Source organism: Rhinatrema bivittatum, chromosome 3 (genome assembly GCF_901001135.1).
Source record: "Rhinatrema bivittatum chromosome 3, aRhiBiv1.1, whole genome shotgun sequence".
Classification (NCBI taxonomy): domain Eukaryota; kingdom Metazoa; phylum Chordata; class Amphibia; order Gymnophiona; family Rhinatrematidae; genus Rhinatrema; species Rhinatrema bivittatum.
In genome coordinates, this window is record NC_042617.1 from 325,114,281 (window position 1) to 325,135,488 (window position 21,208).

General features: G+C 40.6%; 1 protein-coding gene across 1 annotated transcript in view; it reads right to left on the reverse strand.

The window, feature by feature from the left end:
• The window catches only part of ARMC2 (armadillo repeat containing 2), a 367,472-nt gene that overhangs the window by 247,299 nt on the left and 98,965 nt on the right, over positions 1-21,208 (reverse strand). The window lies entirely within an intron of this gene.

The window sequence follows — 21,208 nt, forward strand, 5'->3', positions numbered from 1 at the left end:
AGTCTTCACCAGCTATGTGCCCCCTAGATTTTCTTTTTATTTTAAGTCTCAGGTAATAAACAAGGTGAGGGAGGATAGAAGTCATTTTTCATGATTCTTTGAAGACTGGACAGGGAGAGGATGTTATATTACAATTTTAAGGTCAAGATGATTGAAACATTATTAATCTATCATCCATCAGGCCTCAACCATGTGCCTTTGAGGGATGCGAGTTGATCTCAGAAGTAGTGGTATCCTACAGGTGGTCAGAGATTTTAGTGTCCATACAGATAATTCAGTCAAGAGTTGAGAGAGTTCTTGGCTGTCATGAGTGATTTGGGTTTTACTCAAGTCACTTCTTCTATACATGGGGGCAGACATTGGTTAGATTTTAGTTTTTAGCTCAGACTATTAATTATTATTAAAATTTATAACCCGCATGTTTCATGGACAGTACATGGCGGTGTACATCAACACATACATAATCTTAGTTTCACATGTGTGTGCCAAAAAAAAAAGCAATATAGAATAAAAAAATAAAAATTGATAAATTAATTAGAACTCATGTTGGCCTGATAAGCCTGTGAAAAAGGAAAGTCTTCAATACTTTCTTAAAAGATTTCTGAGATAAGGCTGTACAGATTGATTCAGGCAAAGAGTTCCAAAGGCATGCTCCTGCTATAAAGAATGCTCCATTTCTGGTGATGTCTAGACAGAAGAGACAATTGCTGTTACTTTACTATCCTGATTCAACCAGTTTGTTTGTTTTTTTAGTTCAGTTAACATGATTAGTTACCCATAGAATCCTGTTAAGATCATCACCATAATTGGCAATTTAGTTCAAAGCTGGGATTCTCTGTCATGTGATTTTTCTGCATGCTCTCCAGATTCTCAGGTGGTGTCATGGAATAATTAATTGCAGTCAGCCATTGATAAGGATGCACCTACTAGACAGCAATTAATTAATCCTGTTTGTGATCTGCACTGGTTTCATTCTGGATCTCACCTGTTCACCATTTAGAGAGGCAATGGCAAAAACAGATATATGGTAAGAAAATACAGTTGTGCAGGGCACAGATTATAATATAAGGATGCCATTAGATCTGCCAAGCAATGTTACATTTCTAAACCGTTGTGGATGGCAGAAAATCACCTGCAGCCACTTTACTGGGTAGTCACTAAATTGACAATTATTCTAATCCAAGAAATGGAGGTATTAAGAAGTCTAGAGGACATGAATAAAGAGGAGGCAGCAAAACACTGCACGGAGCGGCAGTAGCCACAGAGGCATTCACGGAGCGGGATGCCAGTGGTTGGTGTTCCACCTTCACGGAGCAGAAGGATGGAGGGCTGCCATCTCCAAAAAAAACCAAAACAAAAAACAAAAAAACAGGGGTGGGTAAGAGTATGGGGCAGGGGTGTGGCCTGCTTGTTGCAGCGGTAGCTACCCCTAATTGAGCTGGATGTTCACTCGGATGCAGATCCGGTGCTGCTCTCTACATTGGTGGTGGGGTGGAGGGGAATTAGGGCTGGAGGGTACTGGAAGCCAATAGTAACAGGTGGGAGAGAGAAAAAGATAAAAAAAAAAAAAAAAAGGATAAAGTGCGTAGCTTGCTGGGCAGACTGGATGGGCCGTTCGGTCTTCTTCTGCCGTCATTTCTATGTTTCTATTTCAGATTTTCATGTTAAGATCCTTGGGATTCATTTGGAATTTGAGTTTCTGAATGTTCTTTGTGTTGGCCTTGATTTTAGTAAGACTCATGGTGACCAAGATTTATATCCCAAAGTACTCCTAAGTTCATGGCTAAGTATAATTAAAAACCTATCTCAAAAGAAAATACAATTAGTACAGTGAAACAAGACAAATTATTACAATCATTAAACTCAAAGGCATACAAAGAGAAAAACAATCAAGACAGGTGACAAAAAAAATAAAATAAATAAATATATATATATATATATATATATGCCATTAAAGATCTTAATTAGAATAATAGAAACCATTGCCAGCAACACTGACATGGACAAACCTGCAATAATACTGGGCGATTTCAACTTACACATGGACAAATCCTTCCCCCCCCCACAAGCACATGCCAACTCCTCACTGACTCCATGAATGCAATCGGATTTAAACAATTAATAAAAAACCCCACCCACAAAGCAGGCCATACACTCTACCTCATCTTCACCAATGAAAAATCTCAAATTTCACACCCCCAACAGCAACCGCAATTCCTTGGTCAGACCACTAACTAATACAAACCAATCTACAACTTGTAAACCCACCCCTGGAACCAAAGAAACGCAATAAACTAATAAGAGTTCAACAAATCATGCACCAGCGAAGACTTAATTGAAATATTCCCGAGCGCTCTGAAATCCCTTAACACAACGGACACTAACTTTGCCGTAGACTCATGGCTCCACATCAACACAGAAGTCGCCAGAATCAAATGCCGACTCATCAAAAAAGAACTCAAACCATCTGCCAAACAGAAAGCACCCTGGTACACTCCCGAACTGAAGAAGACCAAACGCCGCCTAAGGCGAGCTGAAAGGAAGTGGAGAAAAAACCCCACTCCCCAACTGAAAGACAGCTTCAAAACCTTACTATTCATCTACAGAACAGACATAAATAAGGCCAAACGTGATTACTATGCTGTGAGAATATACAACCACCAGTTCAACCCCAGAACCCTCTTCGCTTATGTCAGCAACCTCACCCAACCAATCCAAAACTCAGTCAGAACAGCCAAATGGACAAACACCAGCGACGAACTAGCCCAATTCTTCAATAACAAAACACTAAACCTAATCACAAAAAACCCCAAAGCAAACTTCGAAGATTCAACTGAACCACATACGATCAACAAATGGACACATTTCGACTGCATCGCATCAACTGAAATTGAACCAATCATAAAAAGCATCAATCCTGCAGCTCATCCCATTGACCTAATTCCTATAAAATTCCTCAAACAAATACCCAATCACATAGCCAAACCAATAGCAACCATAATCAAATCAACCTCTCGCTTGAACAAGGAACTTTCCCCGATGAGTTAAAATGCGCCAGCATCAAACCAATACTCAAAAAAACCCATCTCGATGAAACTGACCTAGCAAATTTCAGACCAATCTCGAACCTACCCTTCATAGCCAAGATCCTCGAAAAAATTGTAAACCGTCAACTCTCTGAATAACTGGACATCCACAACATACTCTCCCCTGCCCAACATGGTTTCAGAACCTCGCTCAGTATCGAAACTCTATTATCCCTATCAGACACAATCCTCAAAAGACTGGATTGCAACACCTCCTATTTACTCATCCTTCTTGACATCTCGGCTGCCTTTGATACCGTCAATCACCAAATGTTGATACACAAACTAAAAGAAAATCGGACTTCAAGGCACAACGCTCAACTGGTTCAAATCAACAACACTGAATCCAAACAAATCCCCCTCCCCCACGGAGTACCACAAGGCTCATCCCCTATCCTCCACATTGTTCAACATCTACATGACCCCACTGTGCAAACTCCTAAACGAAACAGGTCTACTCCACTATATCTACGCCGACGATGTGCAAATTTTACTTCAAAACACGCCTCAATACAGTATATAACTTCAAGAAACACATTAACAACCTGCTAAAGACGGATTCTACAAACTCCAAATAATAAAAACTCCAAATAATAAAAAAACTAAAACCAGACTTTCGCACAGTCCTACAGGCTCTTCTATTCTCCAAACTAGACTACTGCAACTCCCTACTACTAGGTCTCCCAGCCTCCACCCTTAAACCTATCCAACTACTCCAAAACGCAGCAGCCAGAGCTCTTACAAGCAGTTCAAGGTCAGACCACATCACACCCATCCTAAAAGACCTACATTGGCTACCCTTCTGTCAGAGAATACAGTACAAGACTCTAACCATCATTCACAAAATTATCCACAACGACAAAACCAACTGGCTCACCACCCCCATTCACCTACACAATCCCACTCGGACTATGCGCTCCTCAAATGCTGGCCTTCTACAAACACCGTCCCCAAAAGCCACTCAATGGATATCAACAAGAAAACAAACATTATCCATGGCCGGCCCCACCCTATGCAACAACTCCCCACAGAACTAAGAACAGAACTATCCTCCCAATTGTTCAAGAAAAATCTCAAAACATGGCTATATACAACAAGCACGAACAAACCCCAAACCAAACCCAAACCCCCACAGGCAAGGAAAACACCACCCGCACCCAACACACCATAATTAAATGCCTATCCACTCTACAGACTTTATGTTCCATCTATCAGGTCACTACCCATGATGTTTCCCCCCAACTCCTAATATTATAACACACTGACACTGCCTCAATATAACCATCAACCTAATAAATGAAGGTTGACCGACGTGCCGCAAATGCGCAGTAGAGAGCAGCTCTACTGCGCATGTGCGGGCGAGCACATCGGTCTTAGGCAGCGTCAGGAAAAAAAAAAAAACATGGCGGCGGTAGCGGCGGCAGCGGTGGCGGCGGCCAGTAGCGAGGGAGGGAGGAGAGAGAGAGAGGGAGGGAGGGAGTGGGAGGGACGGAGGGAGGGAGTGGGAGGGAGTGACTGAGTGATAGGGAGGGACTGAGTGGGGGGGGAGAGATTGAGTGAGGGGGAGGGACTGAGTGAGGGGGAGGGAGGGACTGAGTGAGGGGGAGGGAGGAGTGGGTGAGTGTGTGGGAGGGAGGTAGGGGGTGGGGAAGAGTGAGGGGAGAGGGAGAATGAGGGAGATGTGAGAGACAGGGATGTGAGTAAGTGGAAGGGGGAGAGGGAGAATGAGGGAGAGGTGAGAGACAGGGATGTGAGTAAGTGGAAGGGGGAGAGGGAGAATGAGGGAGAGGTGAGAGACAGGGATGTGAATAAGTGGAAGGGTAAGAAGTTGTGGAGCAGAGAAAAAGGGAGTGGAGGAGGGCTGAGGGGGAGGGGATGGGATTGAGAGAGGGTGGGGAGTGAGGTGAGAGTGAGGGGAAGAAGGCAGTGGGAGACAGAGGGTGAGTAAGACTGAGTGGAGGAAAGGGGAGGAGTGAACGAGGGGAAGGGGGAGAGAGGGAGAAAAAGTGTAGAAGGGTGCTGTGTTAGAAAATGGACTGAAAACAAAATGTAATGTAGCCCGTTTTAACGGGCTTAACGGCTTGTATATGTATATATAATATGCGCCCCATGCCACTGTCACAGATACACCCTACATCAAATGTTACTTACTGTATATTATGATTACAAATGCTATTTATTCTTTATTACTCTTACTACCATATTGTTTACAATGATCACAAATGTTATTTAACTATTTATTACTATTACCACTCATTTAATCATGTTACTGTTACTCCTCACTTTACTACCTCTAGTGCTCTCTGAACCAAACAAAAGGAAATGCTTGACTTCCTGTACTTTGTAAGTTATACATAAACCAATGTGAAGTTATATGTAAACCGATATGAAGTTATATGTAAACCGATGTGATATGCAAATCAAACACCGGTATATAAAAACAAATAAAAAAGCCAATGCTTCCATCAATACCGGATCAACTTGAAAGTTCTTGTAATTTTAAAGAATCAAACTCTCACTTTCGAATGCCTGCCTGAAGAGCCAAGTTTTCAGGGCCTTCTTAAATATATCAGTCCTCAATACAGTATATAACTATTCTGGCAAGGAGTTCCATGAAAGAGGGCCAAGTGACTGAGAAGCCTCAATCCCTTGTCTCAGCAAAGAAAAGGGACCTCGAGGAGACCCTTGTATGCAGATCTTAGAGCTCATGCTCGATTCTGTATTTGCAGAACTGATGATATCCAGGATGATGGACTGTTATTGAGTAGTTTGTAACCACATAAGAATCTTAAATTTGACTCTCCATTGGACAAAGGAGCCAATGGAGGGAAAACAGCATTGGAGCGATATGATTTTGCATATGACAGGTTGTCCGGATGTGAGCAGCTGATTTTTGGAGAATATGAAGGGCTCTGATAATATTTTCAAGAAAGCCAATAAAGCGAGAGTTACAGCACGCTCTTCCTGAGATAGGCCATATGGTCTTTTTTCTGCTGTCTATGTTACTATTAGGTACTTATAAGAGTTTCAGTTGGCAAAATATAAATATAAAAGTAGAGGAAGCATCAGATTGGGGGTATCTACTTAATATGTTGATTTCAGTCTTGCCTATATGTAAGAGTTAACTTATTGTGCTTCAACAAGCTCTGAATTGATAAAGATAGACATCTGCTTAAATGCTGTAGACCAAGAGACGTGCATATGGATTAAAAAACTGAATACCATCAGCATATACGTTCTAGTTCAACCCAAGGCCAACAAGAAGCTTACATAATGGAGTTTAATATATTAAACAATGTTGCTGATAATGCAGAACTTTGAGGGGACACTGGTTGTGACTGGATGCCAAGACAGTGTTACATTGGCAATGGATCCAGATCCTATTACTATGGTCTGTTAATTGTGAAGGATTTAGTGAGGTAACAGTTTAATTTATCCAAATTAACTCTGAATCTGTTAAACCAACTACTTGTTTTCTGAAACTACTTCTGTCTCAATTATTAGGAAAGGAATGGAGAGTAGTGTGTGTAGTTCTGGTCACCACATCTCAAAAAAAGATATAGCAGAATTAGAAAAGGTTCAGAGAAGGGTGACCAAAATGATGAAGGGGATGGAACAATTCCCCTATGAGCAAAGGCTAAAGAGGTTAGGACTCTTCAGCTTGGAGAAGAGACAATTGAGGGGAGATATGATAGAGGCCTATAAAATGAGTAGAACGGAATGGGTAAACAATCAGTTGTTTATTTTTTCATAAAGTACAAAGACCCGGGGACAGTTAATGAGTTACTACATGATATATTTTCTCTTATTAGTTTTAAATGTTTTTTTACTCAATGCATAATTAAGCTGCATTTAAAAAAAGGTTTTGACAAGTTCCAGGAGGAAAAGTCCATTAACCATTATTAAGGTGGAGTTGTAGAAATCCAGTGCTTATTCTTGGGATAAGCAGCATGGAATCTATCTACCCCCTTGGATTCTGCCAGGTACTTGTGACCTGGATTGGTCACTATTGGAAACAGGATACTGGGCATGATGGACCTTTGGTCTGACCCAGTATGGCAAGTCTTATGTTCTCATTTATTAGAAATTGAGAAGTTGGGGGATCCTAGATGGCAGCTTGAAGGAAAGATGCTCTAGAAGCCCCCTCTTGCGGTGCATATTTCTTGTTACATTTTTTGCCTCTTACCTGTACACTGGTGAAGAGAAAAGGAAAGGTCTGGGTTGGTCCTTCAGCCTCCTCTGTGGCAGCCCCTCTTCAGCAGATTAGCATTGACTGTTTCTTGGCACCAGCAGCATGCAATATGGCTGGTATGGAGTCCTTGGCTGCAGCAGGAGGAGCTACCCTCCAGCTGGATTTAAAATATCGTTGAGCCCGAGCCTGGCAGTGACTTCAGCCTCTCCCTTTCACAATATCCTTCGAGGGGAAGCATAGTCACTTGCAGTGACACAGACATATACGCCTGGTGAAGCAGCAGCTAAAGGAATCCCTTTCTCCTCTACCCTGGAAATTTGCAGCACCAACAAATCAGGCAGGGAGAGCGTTTTGGAGGAACTGGGAGCTGGCACAGCAGATCGGGTTGTAGTTGAACATGGAGCTGCAGTCTACTCTCCCCTCGGAATTAGTCTATCACCTGTGCTCTCTAACCTACTTAATAGATCTTTGCCCGTTAAAGCCTGCCAGTATTAATCTGGATTCCTTTTTGGTAATGATTGTTTCTTTACAAAAAGTAATTTCTTCTATGGCCATTTTGACTTTGGAAATAAAAAAAATTCTATACCAATAAATGTTCATTGAATACACAAGTTGGAGAGAGTCAGGATTTGAGAGACGTGGTTTGGTTACATCTATAGAGACTGAAATGTTGCAGTCTAATTCTGTGGTTCTGCAGAAGATTGAGAATTTAGAAACTTCTTCCTGATATTTAAATATAAGGGCTCTGAATTTTCCAAAATTACCCTAAATACCTCTAATAGGATTTTTAGGGACTATCTTTTGAAGATTTTACAGCTACCTTCAGCAGCACTTCCACCTATTTCTAAACCTTTTCTTCTCCCTTCTCCAGTGGGACTGGGATATGGATCTGTTTGTGTTCAGGATAAAGGCCAAGCAGTAAATTTGAATCTTACAGATATCTTGGACAGGACTATGGAAGTGATGTCGGTTTTGCTCAGTCTCCGGGTGGAGGTGCATAACCCACTGGCTCTGTCTGGATGCTAAGAAATAAAAGATCGGAGGCAGCATCATTTACCAGAGTAGGTCTTGTCATCAAATCTATCAATTTCCATGATTGGGTGACCATGGAGTTAGATCAGGGGAGAGTGCTAGATATAGTGTACTTGGATTTCAGTAGGCCTTTGATACTGTTCTGCATAGGCAACATCAATAAACTGAGCACCCTCAGACTGGGCCCTAAAATGACTGAATGTGTCATTTAGAGGAAGGCAACAAAGGGTCAAATGGTAGGGGTAAACGAAGTTCACTCTGAGGAGAGGTGGATTGCTAGTGGTGTGCAACAGAGATGTGTCCTTGGACTAGTTCTTTTTCAACATTTTCATAAGCATTTATTAAGAAAGATTGTCAGGAAAGATTTGTCTTCTTGCCAATGATACCAAAACCTGCAATAGGGTAGACAGGCAGAAAGACATAGAAAACTTGCGGAGGGTTCTAGCGAACCTTGAGAAATGGTCTAGAGTCTAAAAATATGCAGTCATGGGTAGTGCAGTACAGGAAATGAAATTCTATGCATGAACAAGAGCGGGATCTGGGGGTGATCATATCTGATGATCTTAAGGTGGCCAAACAGGTAATTAGGGCAATGGAAAAAGCCAGAAAGATGCTTGGGATTAACAGGGAGAGGAATTGTCAGCATAAAAAAAGGAGGTGACACTGCACCTAAATAAACCCCTGATGAGAATTCATTCCGAATAATGAGGTCCATATTCAGCCATTGTGTGGCTTGATTAGTTAGCCAGATAAACCGATCTGGCTAACTCAGCCTGTATATTCAGTATAACCAGCTATCCTAAAGTTAGCTGGATAGACATATAGACATAAATAAATAAATATCCGATCACCGTGCTAACAACATTCACAGTCCAAGTAAGGCTCCAGTGGGGTTCCTGGAATCTATAGACCAGTGAGCCAGACTTCAGTGCCAGGAAAAATCATGGAAACTGTTAAAGAATAAAATCACAAAACATTTAGATAGATAGACATGGTTTAATGGGACAGCCAGCATGGATTTACCCAAGGGAAATCTTGCCTCCCAAATCTCCTACAGTTTTTTGAAGGAGTTAATAAACATGTGGACAAAGGTGAACTGGTAGATGTAGTGTATTTGGATTTTCAGAAGGGGTTTGACAAAGTCCCGCATGAGAGGCTTCTAAGAAAACTAAAAAGTCATAGGACTGGAGGCGATGTCCTTTTGTGAATTGTAAACTGGTTAAAAGACAGGAAACAGACAGTAGGATTAAATGGTCTGTTTTCACAGTGAAGTGCCTCAGTGGTAAGTACTTGGACTGGTGCTTTTTAATATATTTATAAATGATCTGGAAAGGGGTACGATGAGTGAGGTGATCAAATTTGTGGATGACACAAAATTATGCAGAGCAGTTAAATTTCAAGTAGTTTGCGATAAATTGCAGGAGGATCTTGTGAGACTGGAAGACTGGGCTTCCAAATGGCAGATGAAATTTAATGTGGACAAGTGCAGAGGGATGCATATAGGGAAAAATAACCTTGCTGTAGTTACACGATATTAGGTTCTATCTTAGGAGTTACCACCCAGGGAAGAGATCTAGGCATCACTGAAATAATCGGCTGTGTACTGTAGCAATCAAAAAAGCAAACAGAATATTAGCAATTAAGAAAGGAATGGCAAATAAAATGATGGATGTAATAGTGCCTCTGTATCGCTCCATGGTGAGACTACATTTTTTTTTGCATGTGGGGTGAATAACTAATAGTGCTCATCAAAGTTGTGAATGTGCTAATCCCCTTATAGCATAAGGGACTGTGGGCACACATCCAAAAAGCATGTCCAACCGCAGGTTAAACAGTATGCTCGGCTAAGTGCACTGTTTTGCATCGGCCCCATAGTCCTTTGCCACTGGGAGTTGGCACCTTGCAGCCAGATATCGAGAATTATTTAAGGGTTTATTTTTGTGGGTAGCACTGAAAAGTGCTGTACGGAGAGGGTACACATCTGTGCAGACGTTTGGGGCTTACAAAACAGACTAAGGAGCTCACGAGGCTGCACACAGGTAGAATCTGCTGCACATGCTGAGTAGTGAAAATCTTACTAAGCTAGAGAAATGGGTCTGTTCGGCACCACTAGAGAGAAAAGAATTCAAGTATTAGCACAGAGATCAGATCTCAGAGCCAGGAACAGAAGGAGAGGGCAAGGGTGAAAGGACAAGGAATGGGGAAAGGAGAGGCAGGGCTGGAGATAGGGGAGGAAAGAAAAATTGGACTGGGGAAGGGGGAAGAAGAGGGAGAAAAAGACAGGAGGGCAATCAGAGGATGTAGGATCTGAGATTAAGGGTTGAAGGAATTACATGGTCTGAGAGAAGGGAGAAGTAGAAAGAAAGGGAGGTTCCAGGATATGAGGGATAAAATCTGAGATCACAGGAGTAAAGATTTGAATTCCGGAGGGTGGGTGGGGAAGCAGGAGGGAGTTGTCTTTTCTGTGTACCAGTCCTGTTCTCCCTTGCATCCCCCTGCTCTAATCTCCCAACCAATCTGGTATATATTGTATATAGATACACCCAGCACAAACCCATTCTCTCACACATACAAACACTGACCCCTTTCCTGTCACCACTCTCATATACACAGATGCATGCACCCCATCTGATCCACTCTTATCTCTCTCCTCACCCCGAATGATCTCCCAACTCAGCCCCTCCTAATCTCCCCCAAATGATCCCTCTTTGCTGTCTGCTCCAGACTCACCTCCTCCTTCCTGATGCCTGCAGTTAGATAAGAAGGCAGAGAACAGTTCTCTTCTGAGTGAGATTCAGCATAGCAGGAAGGCAGCAAATCTTCAGCCAGCCTGATGCGCCCAGATTTTTCCTGCACTAGACACAGGCCTAGTGTGCCTATGGACAAATCCAGGCCTGGTTCAGATCTATGGATTAGAGTAAATATAGACCTGTTTCAAAGCTTCCCTTTCTTTCTAAAATAATTGAAAGGGTGTTTTTTTAATCAAATTGAGGGATATTTGGAGAATATTTCTGCTTTCCAAGTATGTCAGTCAGGATTTTGAAAGGGGCATAGTACCCGAATCTGCTTTGCTTGCCTTGACCAATGGTATCAGAACAGAATCTGAGCAGACAGAGATGCTCTTGTCATTTTTTTGGATTGAAGTCCAGCTTTGAATTGCATTGGGCACAATTTGCTAATCTAGTGTTTTTATTCCCTGGGGCATGGAGAGAGTGTTTTACAGTGGTTCCACTTTTTTTTGTTTAGGATTGTACTTATATTCAGTGGAATTTAAGGATCAGTTTTGGTACCTACTCTTTTCAATTTATATTTATGTTGGCTTCTGTTATACAGAGCTTTGGCACTGGCTGCTATTTTTTGTTCTTTTTTTGCCGACAATGTGCAGTCAGTCACCTAGGTAGGGTAAAATCAATTTGCAGATTTAGCAAATTTAAATTCCTGTTTGGAAGCAGCTGCTTCCTGGTTGACATTACATAGGCTTAAACTTAATCCTTTAAAGTGAGAGGTTTTATGGGTCAGTCACGTTGGGTGTTCCTTGTTGGTTTTGTTATCCATTTCTGGAGTAGCGCCAACATCAAAAGAGGTTGTATGTACTTTAGAAGAAAAACTGGTTGGGAAGCTTAATATGCATTCTCAGATTTTGGAAGTAGTTCATTCTACTTTCTTCTGTCTTCATCAAATTCATCAACTATGGTCTTAATTTTTTTTAGATTAAAAGGACCTTATTCTGCTTGTTCACTGACACTTAGTCATTTAGGTTATTATAATGTGCTTTATACAGGTATTAATACATTACTTCACTGATTACAACTGCTTCAGAACATTGCTGCATAACTGTTGACACCCGAGTTAAAGTTACACTGAGAAGCCAGTCTTCAACATTGGGAGCTGAATTTGAAACATTTGATGGAGAGTGCTTGATGTTATATAAATTAAGCAGAAGTTCTTTTTCTCTCAGGTATAGAAGAAAAGCTATTGAGAATAAACAGTATGCAGTTACCTGTTGTTCTTTGGGAAACACTTAAATCTGTATTGCGGGGTAAGATTATTAGTTTTGCTTCCTATCAAAAGGTACCCGGTTACGCAGGGAAAAAACCTTTGGAAGGGAGAATAAAAATCTTAGAAGTGCAGCATGAGACTACTTGCTCTCCCCCAAGGTCTATAGGGCCCTTCAACGGGCAAGGGAAGATCTTCACCTGTTGCAACTGGGGGATTGAAAGATCTTTTCAATTCTCCCACCAGCACCTGTATAAACATGGAAACAATAGGGAGCCCTTTTGGCTACAGCCATTCGGAAGAGATGTACCCAGACAGTGATAGGAAGTATTAGAACCCCTACTAGAGAGGTGGTGAAGCAATCACAATCCATCAATGAGGTATTTAAAGCATTCTATCAAACCTTATACAATAACAATGAACCCTGCTGTGCGGCATATATGGAGAACTACTTAGTGGGGACTGAATTTCCTGTGCTCACTGAAAGGCAAATGGATAGATTGAGGGTGTCCATTACTCTGGGTGAAGAGTATGCGGCCATTATGGGATTAATTAAGGGTAAATGCCCAGGACCAGATGGCTTTCACATTGATTTTTTTTCCAATGGCTAAAGGCCACATTTGATTATTTGAGGGACAACCCTAATACTCCACATCATATATCTGATGCAGCTATTTTATTAATTCATAAACTAGGTAGAGATAGCTTAGATCCGGGTTCGTACCGACCAATCTCGTTATTGAACTCTGACATGAAGATTTTAGCGAAAATCTTGCAGTTGTGATTTGAAACGGAGGATCAAACAAGATTTATTAAAAACCATCTTTCGACTGCAAATACACAAAGGCTCTTTAACATCATTGCTCTGGCCTAACAAGCCTGCATAGCGGGTCTGGTAGTTGCCCTCAATGCCGAGAAGGCATTTGATTGCCTTCAATGGCCATTTCTTACCAGGGTTCTAGAGAAAGCGGGCTTGCCAGTCACATATCGGGACCTAGTAAATATCTTATATGCCCATCCTCATGCTAAAGTGCTTACCAATAGTTATAGTTCTTAATTTTTTCCATCGCATGTGGTTCTCTCCACTGTTGTTCAACTTAGCCATTGAAGTCCTGGCGTCTAGGGTCAGTATGCATCCCGAGGTATTGGGATTTACCACTGAAGGGCCAAAACATGTGCTGCTTTTTTTTTTTTTTTTTAACGAATCCTACACAATCAGGCCCTAAATTATTGGAGGTCCTGTCAGAGTACGGCAGGTTATCTGGATACAAATTCAAATTTTCCAAATCAGAAGTCTTTCCTACCGGATCATTGAGAGTAGAGGAGATTCCAAGGTGTTTCTCTACTTTTAAGAAGGTGGGGACAGGATTTAAATATTCTATGGGTAGCCCATAGAACAGCTGACTTATAAAGACTCAATTATGCTCTTGTCGTTACAAAATTTAAACAGAACTTGCGGAATTGGGATGATCATTTTCTCTCGTGGACTGGTAGAATTAATGTGCTTAAAATAAATATCCTACCTCGGTTAATGTATCTCTTCCAGCACATTCCCTGCTTCTTGCTGGGTGGCTTTTTCTCTGTTCTTTCTGGGACCCTTTCCAAATTTATTTGGCATCAGAGGCCGGCACATATTAAACTACGAACACTCCGGAGACCTAAAGAAGTTGGGGGCATGGCTCTCCCAGATCTGCAGCATTATCACTGGGCCTGTGGATTAGTGGGGGCTATGGTATGGTTGCACAGGGATCACAAGGTACCCTGATATGCTCTTGAACACAAATTAGCAGGGGATGTGGACTTACTGATGTTTCTATTACAGTCAGATTTGCTCAAGGGTGCCATAAAAGCTAGTAGGGCCAGCCCTCACATTACTCACACTAAAAATCTGGAGGGCCTTAAGCAAATAACTAAAGTGGCTGGAACAAGGCCTCCCAGCGCTTACTCCCTTGAGTGAGAATCTCAAGCTGATAATGACTATGTTGTATGGAGATGCCACCCGATGGTGGAAGCTCGGTATAAAATTTGAGTCAATTATGGGAGGACAACAGAACACAACTTCAGTCTTTTCAAGATCTCAAAGACAACTACGGGGTCCAGGATGACTCAGAAGTCCTTCACAGACAGTTAGTGGCCAAACTGACCCGTTTCAGAGATAAAGGGTGGCAGCCCTCAGTCCCTGACCCTGTAGTGTGTATCCTTATTCAGGATACGGTACCTCGAAGGGGTCTCTCTCTTTTCTATAAAGCCCTGTTGCAAATACAGATTGAACAGGAACACCCCCCCCCCTTAGGTTTAATACAACAATGGAATAGAGACCTCCAGCTGACACTGCTGGGTCACCATTGAAAAAGAATTTGGGAATAATAACATAAGATTTCTCTATGTGTTTGCTTCTCCACCAGACATACAGATACCCTTTATTTTATGCCAAATTTTCTCCTGACTCCACAGGGTTGTGCTGGCGAAGATGTGGTCATCCATGTTCCTATTTTCATGTTTAGTGGACCTGTGACTTTATTGTGGCTTTTTGGCAATCTGTTATGGCGGTTTGTCGCCTTTTCCTGGGAAAGGAGAAAGCCATTAAACCTGAGCTTTGTCTCCTGAGGTTATAGGGTGAACATAACCTCACTATCTTGCAACACACTGGGAGATTTACGATTGCTCTAATGTGGAAATCGGCTCCTACTCTAAGGTGCTGGCAGTGTCAGGTTCATGAAATTGTTCAGGTGGAGAAGCTTACCTATACATTAAAACATAAAGGGACAGATTTTTAAAAAATACGCAAGCGTACACGAGCATGTACGCGAGTGCGTACGCTGGATTTTATAGGATACGCGCGTAGGAGGATGAGAGGTTTAAATGTTATTCCTAGTAGATCATTACTGTTCATTTTAATGTTGTTGTGTATTATAGTGTCAGCTGTTACCCGGCTGATGGACTCCAGATGGGCTTTTCAGGGTCTGGTGTTTGGTAGGGACACTCCCGTGCACTGTAAAACACCAAGGGAAGTCACTTGTAAATTCGTCCTCTGATTCCCCAGGCAGGGTTCGAACCTCCACTCTCAATGTCTTATTGGCTGGGAGGCAGAAGCTCCCTAGCTGAGCCACCAGCTCCAGCTGAGCTTGGCTTCATGACTAAGTCCCAGTCTTTACATCACAGTTCTCTTTTTGTACAAAAACAAGTCCCAAAAAAACAGTGTCCAAAAACAGGCCAATAAAGTAAATCCAAATTAGGCCCAGTTGTCCTATCTGCCACCTCCCTCATATCTCTCGGCTTTTTCAACTTTTCCCAGAGATAAAACTGCCAAGCAGGTGGAGTTAACAATAGTTCACTAGCAGAAAAGAAAACAATCCAAAAACAAAATAGAAGTCTGAGTTCCCAGGCTCACCGTTCTTGGCACTGCGGTTGTAGTCCTTTCCTCACTCTCTCCGGCATAGGCAACTTCCTGGAAACAGCATCATTTCCAAGACAGACATCACAGTCCGGGATCCAGCCTCTTCAGTCCCCAGAAGGAGACTGAGACTGCTCTGGCTGAGACTCGTCTTTATAGGGTGGAGGCTCCTCCTTTAGTGGCCAGGGATTGGTTCCCAGGTCTCCACCCTCTTCCTCCCACAGCTGTATCTCTTGGCTCTCTTACTGGGGGGAAGGAACCAGCGTGACTCCCTAGCTCTTTGTCTCCTGGTTTTCCTTCCCTCTTGAATTCCCCCTCTGGGGTTTTTAGTTCTGGGGGTTTTAGCCTTCCTTCCCAGGCTGGTATATAGACCCTGTCACATATAGTTAGAACTTTATAATATATTCTTGATGGAACAGGAAGCCAATGTAGAGCCATCAGAATTGGGGTGATGTGGTCAAATTTTCTTTTTCCAGATAAATCATCTGGCCGTGGCATTTTGCAGGGGTCTTAAGTGACTAGTTGGAAGACCTAGAAGTAATGAATTATAGTAGTTGAGGTTTGAGAAAATGAGAGATTGTAAAACTGTTCTGAAATCTGTTCTGCTTAGTAGAGGTTTCAATCGGCTCAATATCCACAGCTTGTGAAAACCAGATCTAATTAGTTTACTTATGTGGGCTTTCATTGTAAAATTTTCATCGATTTGGACCCCTAGAAATCTCACTTGGGTTGCAGGGGTTACTTGGCAACATCCGAGATCTATCCCTGGGGGTATAGTTTGTGAGAGTTGCGGCTTAACCCAATTATTACAGTTTTTTGGGGGTTCATTGAGAGTTTCCATTGAGCTAGTTTTTCTTTTCTTTTAATCATATATTCAGAAATTTGAGATGTTTTTTTCAAACTATTTAGTTAGAGGAAAATAGAATTGCAGATCATCCGTATAAAGGAAGAAGTTTAAACCCAGGTCAGTTAGTAATTTGCATATGGGCAGCAGGTAGATATTAAATAATGTTGCTGATAGTGCTGATCCTTTTGGAACGCCAGTTGTGCTTTAGAAGGTGTTGAACAAGTAACTCAAGTTTTACTTAGAATGATCTATCTGCGAGGAAGGAGGTGAACCATTTTAGCACATTTCCATCTATCCCAATGATTTTTAACTGTTGGCATAACAGGTTTGGTCAAGTGTCAAAGGCAGCTGTTAGATCAATTAGGACTAGGCAGTATGATTTGTTTGAGTCAAAACCTTGCAAAATAGGATCAGTTAAGGAGAGAAAGAATTTCGGTTGAGTGGTTTTTCCGGAATCCAAACTGGTTAGGATAAAGTGTCTTATCTTCAAGATGATTTTCCAATTGGGTAAGGACTGCTTTTTCAAGTATATTCACAATGAAGGTTAAGTTGGAGATTGGACGGTAGTTATTCCAATCATCAGGTCTTCCACAGTTATTTTTTAAAACTGGTTTTATAACTGCCTGTTTTAGATCTTTGGGCATATAACCTTCCTCAAGGGCAAGGTTGACTAGCATTGTGATTGTGGGGGTTATTGTCTGGTTTACTTGTTTTAGTAGGGTGGCTATCGGGTCAAGGGGATATACAGCAGATTTTAGTTTGGCTATAATTTTGCTTATTTCCAGTTTCGATACTCTGTCAAATGATGACCATTTATCTTGGGCAGATAGATCTTCTATTGCAATTAAAGGGTAGGAATAAGTGATTTGTTGATTCAGCATCTTGATTTTTTCTGTTAATGCTGTTACATAATCAGTACATGAAGTTTTTGTAAAATAGATGTTCGTTGTATGATGTGAGGAAGGATCTTTAATTAGATTCTTAACGGTCTCAAATAGAAGTTTTGAGTTGAAAATTATTCCATGTATCTGTATTGCGTAATATTCTTTTTTTGGATTTGTTCGTCAGTGTTCTATAATGGGTAGTTGAGATATGTATCTAAGTGATTTATCAGTAGGGTCTTTTCACCATCTTTTTTCTAGTTTTCTTAGTAGTTTTTTGGACTCTCAGTTTTTCTTTATTTTTGTTTATAGTTTTTGTTTTCTTAATAAGAACATAAGAACATAAGAAATTGCCATGCTGGGACAGACCAAGGGTCCATCAAGCCCAGCATCCTGTTTCCAACAGAGGCCAAAAACCAGGCCACAAGAACCTGGCAATTACCCAAACACTAAGAACCCCCCATGCTACTGATGCAATTAATAGCAGTGGCTATTCCCTAAGTATAATTGATTAATAGCCATTAATGGACTTCTCCTCCAAGAACTTATCCAAACCTTTTTTGAACCCAGCTACACTAACTGTACTAACTGTAGTTTTTTGGACTCTCAGATGTTCTTTATTTTTGTTTATAGTTTGTGTTTGTATGGGCCTATGATCATCTGTAATTTCTTTGATCATATTTTCCCATGAATTAAATGCATCATAGCAGCTGTTTAGTTTTAAATCATTAATTTTGATCTGTAATGCTTTAGTTAGTATTTCTGTTTTTTTCTTCTTCCTGAATGTTATGGTATTTTTCATCTCAGAGTTTTTAGTTATTACTTTTTATATATTAGATCAGCCTTGATTAGATGGTAGTCAGACCATGGAATTGTCTTGTGTTTAGTACTTATATTGTAGCAATTAAGATTTGCGAATATTAAGTCAAGTGTGTTGCCAGCTTTGTGTGTGGCCTCCGAGATGTGTTGAGTCCATCCTAAGGCTTCCATTGCATCAATTTAATGTATCTTTATTTAAATATGTTGGATTGTAAAGCTTGTTACTAATTTAATGTTCATTGTAAACCGAGGTGATGTTTGCAAACGAGCCGCGGTATATAAAAACCCTTAAATAAATAAATAAATAAATCAAGGAACAAGTCACAAGCGGGAGATCTTGGTGAAACATTTACGTTTAGATTAAAGTCTCCTAAGATTATTATTGTTTCTGGAGTACGGAATTCTTTTGTAAAGAGTTCAATAATGGGTGAGCAATCTTTTTGGAGTAAGCCAGATAGGCAATATACCAATCAGATATTAATTTGTTTTGATTTTAAGATAGCTACTTCATATGGAGGGTAAATTTCAATTTTCTTTAGTATTAATTTGACTTCTTTTTTGCAGATTAGTAGGCCTCCACCTTTTCTTTTTTGTCGAGGAATATGGAATAGATAGTTAGGATGAGATAATTGGTTTAAAAGAACATTGTCCTTGTCGTTTAGCTAGGTTTCAGTTATGCAAAAAATTGTAGGTTGTTCATCTATGAGATCCTTGATAAGTGGTATTTTTTTTAAATTTAATTTTTATTGAACTTTTCAAAGCTTTTACAAGGTAAAGATACAAACAAAAAAAAAAAAAGGAAAAAAAACATTATGGAAAAAATCAAAGATTACAATAATAATAATTAAGATACATATTCTTATGTTATCTTCACCATTCATAATGCAAAGTAAAATAGAGACTTACAGTATGTTTTACTAGAGCAGTTCTTAAGGAAATAAGAAAATCAATAACTTGGTTGACTCATACTTCATCTTATTTCTAAATATCCCAGTAACTATAAGGATTTTTAAGAGTGAGAATCCAGGTAACCTCTTAACTGTTCCGGAAAGTTAAAAATATATCTAGAATTTTGGTGAATAATTAAACAGCGGCAAGGATATCTAAGTATGAACCTTGCCCCTCTCTCCAAAACGTCTGGTCTCATAGTGAGAAATTTTTTCCGGCGTAATTGTGTGGAATGAGTAATATCTGGGAAGATTCTAATACTTTGTCCATAGAACATTAAATTTTGATTTCTAAAAAATAACCTCAAAACAGTGTCTCTTTCCATTAGAAAAACAAATTGGACAATCAAAGTAGCCCTAGATGTTACATTCACTTCTAAAGATTTCTCTAGTATGTCAGTTAAGTTTATATTTGGATTTGGTTCAGGCTCTTCCTCTGACCTCCGTATTGATTCTTCTCTTTGTTTTTGAGGAAGATAATAAATCCTAGCTATAGCAGGAAAAGCGGCTTCTGAATATTTCAGAACATTCTTCAAGTAGCTTCGAAATAAATTTAATTTCTCCGAATGATTTATCTTTGGAAAATTAACTATCCTAAGATTCTGATTTCTGATCTGATTTTCAAGATATTCAAGTCTATCTATACACATCTTTTCTGATCTAATCAGATTAGATTGAACCTCCTCATTATATTCTAGCTTCTCTTCTATTGTTTTAACAGTTGTTTCCATTTTCTCCACCTTTTGCCCTACTACTAAATTTTGTTGTAAGACATCTTGTATTTTATTAGATAAGGTATTTATTGACTTTTGCATCTGAGTTATCAAATTCCCAATTTCCTCTAATGAAAATTTCTTAGAGGTTATTACCTGGATTTCTTCATCTCCTACCCTTATAATAGCCTCAACATCTCGTGCAGAATTACCCTCCTTCCCTGGTTCCCTGGAACCCTTTATCAAAAGGGTTCACCGGGGATGCAGACAAACTGTCTGCTCCTCTCTGGAGCATTTAGTAGTAGTAGGGTGAACAATATTGATATTTTGGGTTTTGGAGATTGTTGTGCAATGTAGAAATTTATCAGCCTTAAGGTTTTTGGTTTTTGTTGTTCATTGGGTCACTGGTTCTTTCGTTACCTGTTATTGGATCTATTTTGATTTTTTAATCCATGATAGCCAGAGATAACGCAGAGATAAAAGCAAATTAGTGTCCTCAGGTGGTCTCCCAGCAAAGTGCTAATAACCTTTGGGAAGTCAACCAGAGGGGAATAGATGGTGGAGGAAAATGGAGGAGCGGATGATATTAGATGGTTTCTAATGGTAAGGTATTTTAAGGTGTCTTCATATAATTGTGTCCTTGGGCAGTGTCTTCTGGTGGTGTCTTCGTTCAGGTGGAGACTTCGTTTTGGTGTCTGTTAAATCAGGTGGTGATGTTAATTGAGATTTCATGTGACGGTGGTGTCTTTATGTGGTTTAATCAGGATGTGATCTCATGTGGAGATTATGGGTAAACCAAAATTCACAGCCTACTCCACCCTCTATAGTGACTGGGGTTGTGAGGTAGTGGCTCTTTCCTCTTTTCCTTCTTACTTCAGGAGGTCAATTGTCTCCAGTCTCTTTTCACCTCGGCAGTTTAACTGCTAACTCCTCACTCTACTCACTATGAAGCTCAGTTGCTCTCTCCTCCCTCTTTTCACAACAGCAGCAGCAACCATGGCCGCCAAAGCACCCGATCTCCTGCCCCCTCTCATGTCTAATGGCAAATGAAGCGTTACCATGTCATCCTGAGACTGCGAACTCCACGGGGAAAGCAACATGTGCTGAAGAGGCAACATGTGTGCTCTTGCCCAGAGAACAACCTTTAAGGTGGCTGCCATCAAACCCAGCACCTGAAGATAATATCACAATATCACACTGTCGGGCAAATATCCCTTCTCAGGGTTTGAACTTGAGCATTCAATTTCTGAATGCAACTCTCCGGCAGAAACTCTTTGCTCTGCTTCATATTGAAATGAACG